Source organism: Marmota marmota, unplaced genomic scaffold (genome assembly GCF_001458135.2).
Source record: "Marmota marmota marmota unplaced genomic scaffold, marMar, whole genome shotgun sequence".
Classification (NCBI taxonomy): Eukaryota; Metazoa; Chordata; class Mammalia; order Rodentia; family Sciuridae; genus Marmota; species Marmota marmota.
In genome coordinates this window covers 30,678,727-30,696,160 of record NW_026000005.1, presented here as the reverse complement: position 1 = coordinate 30,696,160, position 17,434 = coordinate 30,678,727, and the positions used below count along the sequence as shown (strand labels likewise).

The 17,434-nt window shown below is 39.0% G+C and overlaps 1 protein-coding gene across 1 annotated transcript in view; it reads left to right on the top strand.

Annotated features, from left to right (window-relative positions):
• The first annotated feature begins 7,261 nt into the window (after positions 1–7,261).
• Positions 7,262–17,434, top strand: part of LOC107138388 (receptor tyrosine-protein kinase erbB-4) — a 780,863-nt gene continuing 770,690 nt past the window's right edge. Inside the window, exon 1 of the mRNA XM_048808979.1 lies at positions 7,262–8,074. The gene's annotated coding sequence lies outside the window, so the exon portion shown is untranslated. The remainder of the gene's footprint in view (positions 8,075–17,434) is intronic.

Sequence of the window (17,434 nt, the reverse complement as noted above, 5' to 3'; positions counted from 1 at the left end):
GGTAAATTAGCATTATCTATCACCACAAACATTTATTATTTGTGTTGGAAATAGTTCAAGTCCTTCCTTTTAATATTTTATAATATATTATAAGTTATTTTTAATAGAACCCTATTATGCTATAGACCAGTAGACCTTATTCCTCCTCTCTGACTATATTTTAATACCCAATAAGCAGCTTTCCCTAACTCCCTCTTCCCTACCATTTCCAGCCTATGGTAACCAGTATTCTAGTCTCTACTTCTATGGATCAACTTATTTGGCTTCCACATATGAGTGCGATCATGTGTTATTTGTATTTCTGTGTCTGGCTTATTTCACTTAATATAATGTCCTCCAGATTCATCCATGTTTCCACAAATGACAGAATTTTATTCTTTTTTACTGCCAACTAATATTACATTGAATATGTATATACCATATTTTCATTATGCTTTCATTTGTAATAGACATCTAAGTTGATTCCATGTCTTGGCTGTTGCAAATAGTGTTACAACAAACATGTGAATGGAGATATCTCTTTGCCATCCCTATTTCCTTTCCAGTGGACATGTATTCAGTAGTAGAATTGCTGGATAATTTGGTAGTTCTATATTTTAGTTCTCTGAGGAAACTACATATTATTTTCCATTATAGCTTACTAATTTACATTTCCACCAACAATATGTATAACTTCCCTTTTCTTTAGACTTTGCCAATAATTTTTTTTATTCTTTTGATGTCATTCTAAATGAGGTATGATGATATTTCACTGTGGTTTTTATTTGTATTTCCCTAATGATTAGTGAATTTGAGCATTTCCTCATATACTTGGTTAATGTCTTATCTTGAGAAATGTGCATTAAGATCATTTGTCCATTTTGAAATCAGATTATTGTTATTGTTATTACTTGCTCTTGAGTTGTTTGAATTCCTTATATATTCTGGATATTAATTTTTTGTTACATGAATAGTTTACAAATATTTTCTCCCATTCTGTTCTCTGTACTCTGTTGATTGTTTCATTTACTGTGAAGGAAGCGTTTTTAGTTTGATATAATCCCATTTTTCTATTTTTGCTTTCACCCCCTGTGTTTTTGAGGTCTTATTTTTTAAAAAATCTTTGCCCATTCCAATGTCCTGAAGTGCTCCTCTTTTGTTTTCTTTTAGTAGTTTTATAGTTTTGGGTCTTATGTTAGGATTTTACATTACATTTTTTGATAAATTTTGGATTGATTTTTGTTTGTGATAAAACACAGGGGTCTAATTCATTCTTCTACATATGGATATCCAGTTTGTCACTTATTATTCATTTATTAAAGATGGGTATGTCTCTGTTGTATATTCTTGGAGCCTATATAAGCAATTTAAATATTCAAATGATGGATGTGAATAAAATTATATTCAAGGATGTTTGTCTTAAATTATACTCTAAGACATCAGAAGCAAAATATGCCAACCAGTGTTTGTTTCCTTTATGGGATGTCACCAGGGAAAATGTCAGTCTATCCGTATACATTAATGATCTTCCTTCTGAAGAAAATACATAAATACCACCACACATCTTTTTATTAGTTGGTTCTTGCTCATCATCAAATATGATTAGTTTAAATTTTGCACTATCTTCATTTTTTATAAATAGTATTTTGTGAGATTCAGTAATTACAGAAGCTCTGTTTATGGGCCCTCTCCATTGATGAATCATAGTATTAAATGTCTTAGAACATAGAGCATTCTTTGAGACCCATAAACTGGAAATGTGGAAAATTGTGATTCAGTCAAGGGAAGGACCAAGAGGAGAAACTGCCAGATGTCTTGGGCCTCAGGACATATTTTTTAGAGGTGAGGAGGGGCTTGGTAAGTTTAGGTGCCAAGAAAACTTAGGTGCAGCAAAGGAGAGGGAATAGGGTTTGGGTGAAGCAAAGGAGAGGGAACAGGGTTGTACTGAGAAGAAACTGATCAGGCAAGAAAGAGATGGACTATTAAAATGTTGAAAGATGACGACTCAACATGTTCAAGATACTCTCTCAACTCCTAGAAACTTCTTGCTGAAGCTTTGAATATTCATCCATCTCTCTACAAACCTGAGAAGAAAATACATGGTTTCTAAATAATTACTTTCATTGATTGTTTGGCAGGAGTTCAAGAAAAATTCTAAGAACTCTTTTTGTGATCATATACAGTATAGCATCCATTTTGGGGTGTTTGGCAAATATTATTTTTCTTTAATTGTGGTTAATTTGTGTATTAACTATAACGTGATTAAACACTTTGCAAAGTTAACAATGTAGAACTAGGGAAAGAAACCTGAGAGGTTATTTGAAAAATAAATTGGCAAACATTTTCTTGATTCAGACTTCAGGCCAGGTATAATCATAGCCAAAAATAACCTCACTAACTTATTTATAAATGTATAGATATGCAAAAAGAGAACTGTCTCTTTCCTTTTTAGTGAAAATTTGCTTTCTTTTTGGATAAGCAAAGCTGTAGAAAAAGCTAGATGGGACACAAAAGTTGGTTTAAGAAAACATTACAGAGCAGATACACAACAGGAACAGGTTTTACTTTTGCTTTTTTTTTTTTTTGAAAAGATTATTATGTCCACAGAGCTGATATTGTTTTTAAAGTTTCTACTATAAACCAAAAATGTCCATTAAAAAGTTGAGCAGACACTGATTAATAAATGTAAAAGCAACACAGATTTGATATATTTATGTTCAGTCACTCCTCCTTAGCACTTAAAAAATTAAAACTTAATCATGTACATGGAAAAAAAATAACACTAACCAAAAGCAAAATATTCTTGGGGAGATCCTTTCTGGATACTAAATTAACTGAGGTAATGAAAACCATTTCTTTACTAGTGTCTATTTATGCAATTAAAATGTTTGACTTTTAAAAGTTTTTATTTTGATCTTGAAACTTTGAAAGTCATTAAAATATCAGAGAATCCCAGGATTCATGGAGTTAATAGAAAATGTGTTATTTCACATGTTCAGTTAAACCCATCAACATGTGTCTGTCATCTGCTTGACCATCATAATACTGAAAATAATTTAGATTTATCATAATATAGGTTCCCTTAGACTGAAGGAAGAGTAATGATGCAAATCTTGATTACCTCACAGCAATATAATAGTGAACTTATATGGATATTTTTCAAAGGCTTTGCTATGGACTGAATTGTTGCATCCCCTGAAATTCATATGCTGAAGTCAATCTTCAATGTTTTGGCATTTGAAAGTGAGGCCTTTGAGAGTTAATTATGTCATTAGAATACAGTCCTCATTAATGGGATTTGTGCCTTTACAAGAATAAACAAGGGAGACACAATCTCTTTCTCTGCTTGTGAGGATTCAGCAACAAGGAGTCCATCAGTAGATCCTGAAGAGGCGCCCTCAGCAGAAACCAACTTAGCAACTTTATCTTGGACTTCCCCACTTCCATAACTTGGAGAAATAAATGTTGTATCAGTCACCCAGTCCGCGGTGTTCATTATAACAGCTCAAGCCAGCATTGATACTGTAAGACATATCTGTATTGGTGGCCACAGATGAAGAGATATGCATGGGGAACTGGGAAGATTGGGAGGAATGTAAGAAATAGCTCAAGTATATGGATATTATAACCTCTTAGTAGGTTGGATGGTAAATCATAGACTCACAAAGTCAGATTTGGATAAAACAACCCCTTCCTTTAAAGATGAGGAAATGGGCACAGGGATATGAAGTGAGCTGTTCCGATCACAAGATAACTTAGAAAGATAATGAGATAGATGATCATGGCCAGTAAGTAAAATTAGAATCAGGAGAAGATAATTGACTTATAATAGGATCTCATTTTCTTATTCAATACTTGATTCAAGTTTATATCTTTGGCCAATAGCAAAATATACAAAGCAGCATTCTCTAGGCTGATCTTTAGGGAAGTCTTGAAAACAACCTGATGATTAGCAAGAACAATGATACTATGGGACAATGAAAGGATATTATTTAACATTGAACTCTGAGTTCTATGTATTCTTTTCCACCACTGGAGACATTCTGTCACTCATTATGTCAAGACACTCCTTGAACTCTATTACTAATGGAAGAAATGACGAGGAAGGAGATATGGGAAAGCAGCATAGGACAAGGACATCACTGTTGTGATTATGGCTTCAATCAAGGGAAATCATGAGAGATGAGGAAAGGACACTGAAGAATATGGGCCATGTCAAAATATCTTCCTCAGAGAGCTTGATGGCGTATTCAACCTCACTCATATTGAAAAGTTATTTTCTCACATCACGTTGTTCTAATTTCAGGTAATAAAAAGGGAAATTGAACTAACTTAAGGAAGTAGGGATGTTAACAATTAAGCCACAGGAAGAACTTGAATACTGTCAAGAACCATCTGGGCTTTTTCTTCTTTCAAATGGCAACATTATTATTTCTTTCTGTATGTTGGTCATTCCTACACAGAAGGAAACATGGACAGGCCAGTCTGGAGTTTAAGATCTCAAAACGACCAGTGAAAGCTTAATTTGAACCTTTCCATTCCCAGGCCCCCAAATCCATCTCTCCTCTAGTCAATAGCAACTAAGGTATTTTGATTTTTCTAACTTGGTTTTGAGTCATCCAACTTACAACCAGGGACTAAAGGTGGTCTTTTTATGGACGTATAGCCAGATTAAAAATGTAGAACTAAGGGAAGGGAGAGTTCCTAGAAAAGGGATATTCAGCAGATAGTTTCAGGTAATTGTGGTTTGCTAAATAATTTGTTGTGTTACTCAGATTTTCTTTCAGGTTGCAAGTAATAGCAGCACATTTTAGATAATAGATAAGGTTTTATTATAGACACATGGGAAAATGAAGAAATGCAGAGATCCATCTTGGCATGTTGCAACCCAGTTAGCATGTCCTTCCCATGTAAGGTAGAAAATGTTCCCTATGGTGTTCTTTTCTCATGATGACTCACTTGAGATGGGAATCAGATGATAGAGGACACAGGAAGACCTAATTCTTGATTCTAGTGTATGACTTCTATTTTCTCACCATTCTGGGTAATCACAGAGGGTATCATCTTTCTGTCTACATTTCTAGGTGACATTTATTCATTTTCTTTTTCTTTCTTTTTTTTCTTTTTCCTTTTTTTCTTTTTGAGATGGGTCTTGCTATATTTCCCAGGCCTTGATCTCATGATCTTCCTGCCTCAGCTTCCTGAGTAGCTGAGATTACAGGGGTTCACCACTGCCCCAGATTTCTCATTCTCATAATCAAATCATCTGAGACAGACTATGACTAGGTAGACCAGTCACCATCAAATGCAGGATGCTTTATTAGAGCTTTAAGTGTAGAGTCATTTCATAGGCTCCTGATTACCTCTGGCCAGGCTCTAATCATTGTTTCAATAAGTTAGAGATAGGAAAATAAGGGCTAATGCAAATTATGGTGCATTGGGTTTAAACTGGTTTCCAACCAACTTAATTGGTGGAAACCACATATGAACTGTTTGCTGTACACAAAAATATAGACCAAGTGTTTTCTAAACCAATGATTGTTAATTAAAAATCCTCCTTAGCCAAGAGTTATTTTAGAAATTCTGGTTAAGATTAGGGTACATATAGAGTTCCTGACATAGAAAAACCATAAAATTGGTGTGGGAGTAACTATAACAATGGACACTAGAAAAAAAAAATTAAAATGTTCACACCATTTACTTTTTTTCCTCACAATTGATGCTAAAATACACAACTAATTTCTTCACCTCTTGCAAGATAATTGGCATGAGACACTGGACTTTAAAATTTAAAATTTTTCAAGAAAACATTTTGTTACTTAAATTGTTATTATAGGGGTAGAATGTATATTTTAAAAAGAAGTAGTTTTTAAGGAGGAGAGGTCATAAGAAGTAAAAGAACACAAAGAATGGTGATTGAAGTGAGATTAAATGAAAGCAAAGAAAATTAGAGGGGGCGGGTGGTAAAGATAGAAATGAAGATAATTCCAAAGAGCTGTTCACAGGGTTCTATTGCAGTCAGTACCATTCTGGTCAAGTCACCATCAGCTGCTCTAAGTTTAGTTTCTCTCTGCCCTTGGCTGCTTCTGCTAAAACTGCAGCCTCAGCTTGTTTGGCCTCTTCACTGGGCCTCTTACTTGCTATGGGCCCTAGAAAGGCAAAGCTTCAGACTCCAGCTTTCTGCTCTTCCTCCTGTTCTCAGCTCCATGGAAATTCTTAAGGAGCATAGAGGCAAAGGATAAGGTCTCAAATGATGATTGAGGTGGCACACTGGTGGCTTGATTTTTAAGCTCCCCTGATAATTTTATTTATATATTTGCTGCTTTTAGAGGAGCCATGTAAAGAAAAGAATTTATACACAGAATGCCTGTGCAAATAGCAAACCAATAACCTACTACACCCAGAAGATTTGGGTCCCTGCTCCGAGTACAATTTCAGGACTGTAAAACTATAATGGATATGTAGACTGGAATGACCTGGTCCCAGGATATTTTAGATTCAGAAAAGCTCAGAGACTCCCACACCAGACAATGATGGCTATGGGGAGCATAAGCCTGCAGAGTAAGAACAAGGAAGAGGCCTAAAGCTGACTACTACAGAATAAGCCTAATCAGTTGAAGTCCTTTACTTTCTGATACGACCTTAAATTCTTCCAGACGGAATAGTTTAGGCTTGATGACATTTTCCATAAAATCTAAATGTCAAATGATGTGGCTCTACAAATATGGATTTTTAAATTTTTGCTTAGTGTCTGTCAGTTTTCGAGGGTGGGAATCAATTATGCCATCTCTCCTACCATTATCTCATCTGCAGAGATTATCACATCTGCAGAAACTACCAGTTCCTTACTGTTTCCACTTAAATTACTTCCTAAGTGTGGACCACGAGGGGGTGGGGAAGCAGAGGCAATTTACCCGAAGCAACATCGACTTTTCTCGTATTTCTAGGGAAAGTCCTGTTTGGGAATTAGCACCTTGGGGCAATGGAGTAAATGATGATTTCTCTTCTGTCAAAAAAATTCGTTTCCCAAGCATCCCTCCGGTGGTCTGTCTGTTCGCGGACCAGCTGTCCCGGGCCTCTGAGAGGACGGGAAAGGGAGTGTTTCGGTATGTAGTGAGCCCTTTAAATCCAGCCTCCGCCGCCCCCACCACTCCGCTCCCGCTCCCTGACAGGTGTTTTCCCAACTCCGGAGGCCGAGGATTTTGGGGAGTGGCTGAGCCAATAAGATTTCCCTTTGGGGGGGAAGGGCGTGGCTAGTTGGGTCAGAGCAGGGGCGGGGTTTGCGCGGCTGAGGAGAGCCTGCCTGGTTGCGTGGAGGGTTGTTTTATTCCCACCCCTACCACCCCCCTTATTTTCCCGAGTCTTATTAATTTCTCTGTGGGGCTGCAGCTGGAGACCACGGAGCGCTGGAAATGACGCTCGGAGCTTTAATTACCGCAGCCGCTGGACAAGTGTGAGGAAAGCTGACAAGAAAAAGAAGGACAGGATCGGGGGAGAAGCAAGAAGCTTCCCCGCCCCCCTTCCCTCCCGATTTGGACTGGAGGTGCAAGGAAACTGAAAAAAAGAGCCGAACATAGCCCTGCTGCGGGGAGAGGCCGGAAACCTACCGCCTCTTTGCAATCAACTTTTTTTGGAAACCTTTTTCCCCCTTCCTTTTTATTGTTGACCAACCAGTGAGAGAGAGAGAAAGTGAGGAGGGAGCGAGAAAGCAAAGGCGCACCCGGGGAAATAGCTGCACAGTCCGGCCCCGGAGCACCAGGCGCATACATTCGAGCACACTCCCACTCGCACGCACACTCACGCGCACACTTCAACCCCTCCTCCGGACCCCGGCCCTGGACCCGCGAGCGCGGACTGGGTCGCCAACCCAGAGAGCTGGTGCACAGAGCGCGCCGCGCCTGCCCCCTTCGCGCCCCCACGCGCGCCTGGCTGGAGGATCTCCTCCGCGTGCCCGAAAGGGGATATGCCATTTGGACATGTAATTGTCAGCACGGGATCCGAGACTTCCAAAAAATGAAGCTGGCGACAGGACTGTGGGTCTGGGTGAGCCTTCTCTTGGCGGCAGGGACCGTCCAGCCCAGCGCTTCTCAATCAGGTGGGTCGCGGTTCCTTCTCGCGCTCCAGCTGTTGAACCTGCTTGCCGCCTGCTTGGCTGTCTCTTGTGATGTGGCTCCCTCGTTCTCTTTGCCCATCCCGATACCCACTCGCTCCCAGGCGTTGGAGGGACCGCTCGACCAGGGCCTCTTGCTTGGGCTTTCGGTCGCTCCTCTCTCCATCCCAAACTTACCTTGTATTTGTGTGTATGTATTTTATTTATCGTGAAAAATTACTCTGTGCCTCTGTTCCTTTCCCCCACTCTGTTCTTAACCTTCTTGTTTCTCTCTCGCGCATTTTCTGCGCGCCTGAGCGGGATCCCTTCTAGTCGTGCCTGTTGTTCGGGACATGGGAAACCCAGACCCCTCAGAGGAGACTGCACTCTCCCTCTCAGGGCCCTGGAGGGAGGCAACCTCAGAGAAGAGCGCACCTTGGAGGCTGCTGAAAGGCTGGGGTCACGGGGCTGATCTTGCTGAGCCCCTCCTGAGAGAAGGCTGTGAGAGTGGAGCGACTAGAGCCGGGCTTTGCACCTGTATAGACGGTCGCTGCGCCCCCAATCGCCAGAGCTTTGCGGGGTCAGATGTGACAAGAACCCAGCCTGGGCAGCTGGATCTCAGCGGGCGGGCGCGCCTCGGCCTGAGGCCGGGAGCTCTGGGCTTCCTTGGTCAGCGTCCCAGAGCTCTCGCCCGACTGACTTGAGGGACGCTTGCTTGCCTGATTGACCTCTTTAAGGAAAAAAGAAAAAAGGGGGGTGGGGGAGGTGGCACAGTGGAACTAAGAGCCGGGCCTTCCAGTTGGTTGCTGTGTTTGGCTCCAGGAAGAGTTCTTCCTGTAGTTCAACTTGCTATTGGCCGGAGTCCCTCCAACTTCTGTTTACTGCCCGGTCCGGTTGCGGAGCCTGCCGGTCGCGCGAATTGATTTAACCCGAGGCAGGCGCGGCGGCAGCGCTGGGTGCATGGTCACTGTTTGCTGGAGATCTTGAGCCCCAGGTATTTGGACAGGCCAAGGGCTAATTGACCCAGAGACGCCAAACAGTGGGGCTGGCGCGACGCGGCGGGCAGGGCTAATGACAGCACCTGCAGTGAGAGGGAGCTCAAAGTTTCTGGCACTTTGAGTTTCCTGGGGATAAAAGTGGGACCGGACAGGACTGAGGAGAATCGGTGTCTGCCGCGGCCAAGGGGAGGCTTTTGGAGTGGCAGGAAGATTTCCGGAACCATCCAGGGCTGGTGGTGGGAGCGTGGGAGGCAGTTCGAGGAGATAAAAGCCTCCGGGACTGGCGATAGGGAGAGCTTTAGGCCCCCGGAGGGTGTCCTTCTGACCTCACCAAGAAAACAGTGCGCGGTAGTTTTCCCGCTCGGCCCCCGCCATAACCCCCACCCCCCGCCTAGTAAATAACAAGTTACAGTCATTGAGCCTTTCAAAATGACCTTCGAAAGGCACTGTGCGACATTTGTGCAGGCCGTTCGCACCCTCCCAATTACTTCGAAATTCTTCATGCATACCAGGTCCCGCGCTCCACCACCTCAAGAATCACACCATCTTGGACTTGAGATGCCAGGAGGCCTCTTAGATACATCCCTTTTTATCTCCCTCCGCACCCCGAGTCCCTTCATATTTTCCCTCAATGGGTTGATTATGCACATTGACCCATTCAAAAGCAGTTGCGACTGACACGCAGGCTTAGCCGAGAGGAATTTCTACGAGGCGACCTACTGGGGGCTGTCTGGTTCAGCCCTGCCGCTGGGGGACCCAGCTCCGAGTCCGCAGCAATTTGGTATTAACTGTGCGGCTCCGGGTCCAGCTATGCCTAAAAGCCCTTTTCAGAATTTCTGCAAGGAATGTAATCCAAATTAGTTCTGCAGCTGTCCTCTTCCTCGTCTCAGGCGACACCAGCTCGCGCCCTTGCTAGTCTCTTCTCCTTTCCCTAGGCGAATCGTCAGACCCACAAGTGAGCCCATTTAGAGCGCGAGGATTAGCGTGCTATTGTTGTTCCGTGTGTGAGTGACTCTGTACTTGAAATTCTGGGGGCACAAAAGCGAGCCTCACTTGTTCAAAACACAAAGTGATAGATGAAAGGGCCACACAAAGGAAAGCTCTCGGGTGCATCCCTGGCATAATTGCAACACGCATACTAAGGTGATCCTTTGGAAACTGTAAATGCCCCCGGGGACTTTTTTTTTTCAGTTCTCCTCCACCTGGCATGGAAAGTTTAGCTGGTTTTAACGTAGTCCTATTATAAAAACAAGTTGCTCTCTGGGGTGTGTGGCGCTGTATGTTTGTGCCTGCGTATGTGTGTGGCTGTGTTTTCCCAAGTAAATACGTATCGCGCGTCTCCCCTCTCTCGGTTAGCAGTCAGTAGCAGTTTGGAGGAGTTTGTTTTGGTCCAAATGAGAAATTAAGTGCGGATAAGTAAACTAAGCTGCCAGAGGGCGACAAGATGTTGAGTGAATTGCTTTTAGATGAAACAAATTAAGGAAACGAGGGAAGACAATCTGCTTCTCGCATTATTAGACACGCTTGGAGTTCAGGGGAAAGTGGCATATTTTTGAAATGCTAATTTTTTAAGCAGAAGGAATGCACCTTATTTACTGCTCTATGTGAACAGAATAAAATTGTAGGGTGGGGGATTCTGTTATCTAGATATTTAAGATATTTCTTAGAAAAATGTAACAAGAGATTTTTTTTAAAAAATTGGACTTGGGAAAAAATCAGCTTTAGAGGATTTTTTTTTTTTTAAATTCTGAAGGACTTTGTCTCATTTCTAGTGATTCATTTTATCTGAAACATTATAGCCAAAGGCCATTTATATGGCAATTATAAAGCCTTTACCACTCTAAGAAATGCTTCTAAAATTTGTCGTCTTCTTTTGATGGGAAAATATCAATATTACCTTTGTATTGAAATAAAATATATAATGGTATTGAAGTGTCACTCTTGCAGACATTAATAAATATGTGATGAACAAATAGAGTTCCCATTTCTTATTTGCAGGGAACCCAGTCCAGCTTTCATTTTTATAAAAGAACATCATCTTTCCTATATATATTAAAGCTATATTATTGTACCTCCAAATTTAGGGTTGATTTTTACATATGCAAAGAAAATGTCCTAAAACTTAAATGGCACAAAAAGATGTTAAATATATTTTCAAATAGCATCAGTCCTTTTTTTTCTTACGTGTGTTTACTGCAAGCACAGGCATGAACACACTATTCCCTATCTTCTTTTAATTTGAAATTCTTATATATGTAAAAGAGCTTTGTACAAGAAGGTATTTTTCTCTTCAGGATACTGCTAAATAAATTAATACCTATTATAACTGCAAATTAGTTGAAAATGCTGTTACTTTGTATTGTTATGATGAAATGGAATAACTGGTTGTGTCATGGTTCCTATTTTTCCCCCTTAAATTCAACTGCCCTTATTTCAATCATGCATGCATAGAAAGTCATTTTTTTTTGAAAATCAAGGCACTTATGGAGATATATATATATATATATATATATATATATATATATATATATATATATATTTCATTTAGTCACTGGAAATGTGTCTTAATTAAGAAATTACATTAGAATATTTACCAAGGCATGTACTTCATGGAAGATTTATGTGTTTTTTATTCTAACTTGAACACAGTAAGTTAGCTTTGGCTGATTTTTAGAGTTTGCATTTATTTGATGGAAAATCATATTTCCTCCTTAAAGTGGATTCAATTATTTAGTATTCATGAGCTTTCATCCCTTTGGTTCTTAAATAGAAGTACTATTTATCTTCTGTCTTTTGCATTCACCCTTTCCATTACTATAGATTCTTTACGTCTTATTATTTATTAAGTTTACACATGTGAATATATATTTTCCTTTCTACCACTAAGTGCATTCATTTTTTGTGTGTCTTTCCCAGCAACCTGCCACTCAGCCACTGCAGGAGGAGTCCTCTGAGCCAGTTTTCATTCTCTCTTTCTGATAAATCTGATATGGCTGGTTGGCTGAACAATTGCAAGCCATTCCATTGCTCAGATTTATTCCTGAAAGAAAATAAAACGGCATCGATCCAAGATCACTAGCACATCTCAAAAGCCCTTACTCCAAGGCCAAATCTTTCCAGAGAAAAGTTCCTCTGTACCAGTTCTCTCTCTTACTTCCCTCCTCTTGACCAAGGAAAGGAGGTGGACAGCTGTCATTTGAAAAGTGCTAGTGATGCATGGAATTGTGCTCTTTCTATGTATTTTCTGAAACATACTGATTAAAGCCACCTTGAGATTAATGGCTATGTAAGGTGAACATTTTCTGCAATAAGTTGAATTAGGATGACTTGAATTATTGCAGTGCTACAAAGTGATGTCATTTTTGTATTATGTCAAATGAGTTATTGAGAAGATTTAGCATATATTTTAAAAATAGCAGTAAGTTTTGTCTTTATTGTGTCCTGTGGCTGTTGGATGTCCATGTGTGATTTGTAAAATACCTAAAGCATAAATGAAGCAAATCAACAAAGAGGAAGTTCTGTTACTTCCAAACTTGTTCATGTTTGCTTTGTTTAACTTCATCCTTTTGAGAGATACTGCTTTTATAGAGGTGTTAATGTTTACATTGAAATTAGCCCATATATGTTCAAGTCTACAAAAATTGACAAGAATATTTTGCTATTGTCTTTACAATGATCCACTGAATATGCCATGGAGGAGAGAAGTTAATACTATTACCAACTTTTCTACAAATTATATTATCATTTTAGAGATGTTCTATTATGTTAACATATCACCATTTAGAATCAAATCACATTATTTATCTAATACTAATATTCTGAAGTATTATAACATTGGGCAGAATAAATCCTTACTTTACATGATTTCTAAGACCGCTATCAAGTGAAGTTTACAGTTTATAATGAAAGACACTTGATTTCCTATTTATTTTGAGTAAAAAGATCTTAGACCAATGTTGAAACTATAGCTCTTCTACATAACTTGAAGGAGACCTTAGCAGACTGTTTTGTGGTTATGTGTATCACAGGACACAGCCATGTGGTTTATATTAGGATTTCTACATTCTAGGGACAGTTCTTCCAAATGCTTCTTAATACCTTAAGCAACTCACTACATCTCTTTGTGACTTTCCTGGTCTTCCTGGTGGGGGGCAGCAGTGGGGGAGAATGTAAGTAATTCACTGTTTTTCCACTGTATAACAGTTTTCAGAAAAAAAAAAAAGTTTAAAATCTGTGATAATAAGATACATTCCAGTAACAAGTTAATTGTTTTCATACATGTAATTCAAATTGCTCTATATTTTGAAACATGTACATATGTTAATAAACATAACATAAACTTTCTAGCAGGCCATCTCTATCAGAAATGTATGGCTAAAGAAATAAAGAGATCATTGACTGTACACCATTTGTATTTAAAGACTATTTCCTAAAAATATTACTTTTCAGAATTGTTCTATGGTCTCTTTAGATTTCATTGTACACTTTCCCCCCTCTGAATTGTTGGTAATTCTGACATGTTTTATTAAATAGATTGACCCATTTTTTCCATGCTTTAATAAAAAGCTTTAAAGACCCTTTCTTCATATTTGGTACTTAAACTAGTGCTTTGTAGTTTGACAAAGAAGAGATCTATCTCATTTGATGATAGTTGAAAATGAAGATGTTTTGGGACCTAAAGAGGTCCTTTTTTTTTTTTTTTTTACAATGTAATAAGTTCATAGTTATTTTTATTTTGTAAAAGTGACTGCTCTACATTCCCATCATTTTGCACAACTCCAGGGGGCAGTAGCCACATATAGTTTAATAGAAATGGGGCATGCCTGTACTGTGGGTAGTGTGGCAGCAGACCTGCTGGTGTGTGCTAGTGAATAAAGCACCAAAGTAAACATTAGGATATCTGGATTCTGGCACAATCACTTGCGGTATGATCTTGGGATAGACTCCTTGCCTCTGTCTCAATTTACTCATCTCTATTAATTTAGCTAAAAATTGTATCTAAATTATTACCATCCTGAATATTTTAATGATTCAGTTAGAGAGAAAAATGGTGCTTAGACATTTTAGGGGAAAAATGCTTTGGTTTTGAATTATTTTTGTAAGTGGACCTCTTTTTTTCAAGTGAATTCATACATGTAGTCGAGTATGGAAAACACGCTTTTACCTCCTTTTGGGTCAAAGGAAATCTGCTTTTGTTAAAGCTGCAGAGAGAGGCCAGCTTTGTGGCCCCTGCTTTTGGGCCTTTGACGTTTTCCCACTTTGTTCCACTGCCCCCTCTACACACTTGCACTGGCTTTACCCATGTAAAGTCTAGCACCATTTAGAAGGTACTGATCTAGTCTAGTCCTGTTCATTTCTAAGTGATGTGACTAGAAGCCCGCTGGGCAGTTAAGTGAAATAATTTAGTGGCAGCTCCTGCCCAAATGTTGTTTTCTACAAAATGCATGGAAGTACTTGAAAAGTCATAGCCTTTTAAAGGATAAATAATAGGTTGTTTTAAAAGACAATTGTAAAAATTGAGATAGATTGGATTCACAGGCCTAATTAGTGTACCACCGTATAGTTCATTTCAAAGGGAAGACTGTGAATCATCATTATCATATTTAATTTATTTTTAGGACATAATCATTAATTGAACTTTAAAATTATGACATATTGAAAAAGTAAGAAATGGAGCACTTTTTGATAACTGCAATGTCTTTACCTGGTTAAGCCTATTTTGGACATAGAATTTTGACCTTAAAAATAACATACAAAGCCAGGCACTATGGTGCACACCTATAATACCAGTGACTCAGGAGGCTGAGGCAGGAGGATCTCGAGTTCAAAGCCAGCCTCAGCAAAAAAAGGAGGCACTGAGCAACTCAGTGAGACCCTGTCTCTAAATAAAATACAGAATAGGGCTGGGGATGTAGCTCAGTGTCCAAGTGCCCTGAGTTCAATCCCTGGTACTGCCTACCACCCCCCCCCCCAAAAAAAAACAAAAAACATATAAGCATCCCATATTAGTGTGTGATATAATAGAACTAGATTTTTTTAACCTGAGACTTTATGAAGATGACTACATAGTAGAGAATGATTGTTTCCCTAATCCAGAATAAGTTTAAAATGGATTATAAAGGGTAACTGGTTAATTCCTCATTATTACTTAGCTGGTGCAGACTATTTATCAGCAAAACCAAGGGAATACTTGTCTAGGCCCATCCTTGAATCTAAGATTCTTTATCATTTCTACTCTCTTTGTTGATCCCTCTTATTTCTTCAGGTCCCCATTAAACATAGTTGCATTCTTTAAATAAATATATAATCAAAGCTTTAAGCACCAAGACTTTATGAATTTATTTTTATGTCACTTTTGCCTTCCTCTAGTTGGAGTCTGCAAGATACTTCCAGTGTCCTTTGTGATTTGGCAATGCAGTTGATCCAGCCTTAACGCTGTCTAGTCATGGCTGAGTTCCCTCAAGTGTCTGTGCTTTCTTGGGCATGATAGTATTCTCATGCACCCTATTGACAGAGGGAGATTGGAAACTCGTTTTGGCAGGGAGAATCACTCCCTGTTAGGAAATGGAGATGAAAATGGCTCCCCCCATAAAAGATTAACGTAGATACCATCAAACTTTGGGCCACATCATTAAACCTCTCCCTGGAGAAGAGGTTCACCATCATTACTCTAAATCATATTATTTCCAATATCGTAGAGGTCACTGAAGCATACTAAATACCAATAAGAACATGTGAGATCCAGTTTCTGAATCCAGGGAGTTAAAGAAATAGAAATCAAGGCCATAAGAGTGTGTGTGTGAGAGTGTGCTAAGTCTACACAGCTTCCCACTTTGAAACATAGTTTAAAGATGTTTAAAGAGGAGAAAATGAATGATGCAATAACCACTCATTTATTTTCCAGAAAGATCAGACTTGTAAACCACCAGTTTCACTTGCTAAATCTTTATTACTCTTCTGACCTTTACTTATATCTGTTCTCATGTGCATCTGGTATAAGTGGATATCCAAGTGTTAACCCTTTAGAATACAATAGGGATCATATACCTGCCTTCAAAAAACACATCTGCTGGTTTTCTAGCTTTAACTGAGTCTATCTCATGGCTGCTTAGGACTGAAGAAACAATGGAAACTGAGGCTGCAGGGTCTGTGACTGCATCTAGTAGGGCTTAGACAATAGCTTATGCAGTCCTCTCTTTCAGGATGGGTCCCCCATCACTAGCAGGGGGTGTATAATAGAGGTCATGAATGGCACTGACTATTTTGCTCTTCACAAACTCTCCTTTTGCAAAAATCTTTCTTTGTCATCATTTGCTCTTCATCCCTGTAGGCTTAAAGATTATGAGAATATGAGTTTTCTTTCTATAGGGACCTATGAAAACCAAATAAAAATAAAATAATGATTTTTTTTAGACCTACACTTGTTTTTTTAGGAATTCCTTTGATTGTTTTGTCTACAACTACAGTAGGTAAACAAGTTAATTCATTTTAAAGAAAACTGACGGCCTGGGTTATTAAAATCTTCTCCCTAAGATTGTTTACAAATTCTTATAATCCCTTAGATTCTTCAGTGCAGGAGTATTGCAAGCTCCTCTTTACTACCTTCTGTGTTCCCTGTCCTCTACTTCTAAGACCTCCATTCCTGTCATTGCCAGATGATCCTCTCTACTATACTACATTTATTGTCTAAAATATTCAGTGGACCCCACTGTGAAGTCAGAACCTGCTAAAGTCATTGTCAAATTTTTTAGTGTGGCCTTAGAGTCTAAGATGTCTTCTGTGTAAGCACTAGGTTGATTAGTGAATGTTCTATGACTATACAATGCTCAATGTCTTTACTTGTACTGATTCCTTTTTCTGAATTCATAGCTTGCTTGGTATCTCTGCCTGACCAGACTGTTGAATCTGTTAAGTTTTCCTTTGGATTATGCCTCTTCATTACATCTGCCTTCACCGACTATTGTAGCCTATAATCCTTATCAATATCACTACCATTTACTTAATCTAAACTGTCCTATTATTTTCACTCTTCAAGTGAGATTTTGTCCTCTGTTGGAGACTAATGTGGTACCCACATACATAGTAAGCACTTTAAAAATATTTTTTAAATGAAAGAATAACATACATTTGCCAGAACAATTTTAAGCTCATTCATGGATAGTTATTATTTGTAATTAAACCATATAGTGTACAAAGTAAGCTCCTCTAAAACATAATTATAGAATTCTTAATAATAGATATTAGGCATGTTTACCCTGGGAATTTCTTTAGTTGCTTTCTTGAGCTTCCTAGGGTATTTCTTCAAATGGAGTGTTTCCAAGACTATAGCATTTGTCCCCATGCCCATTTTTAGTGTGCTTATAATATG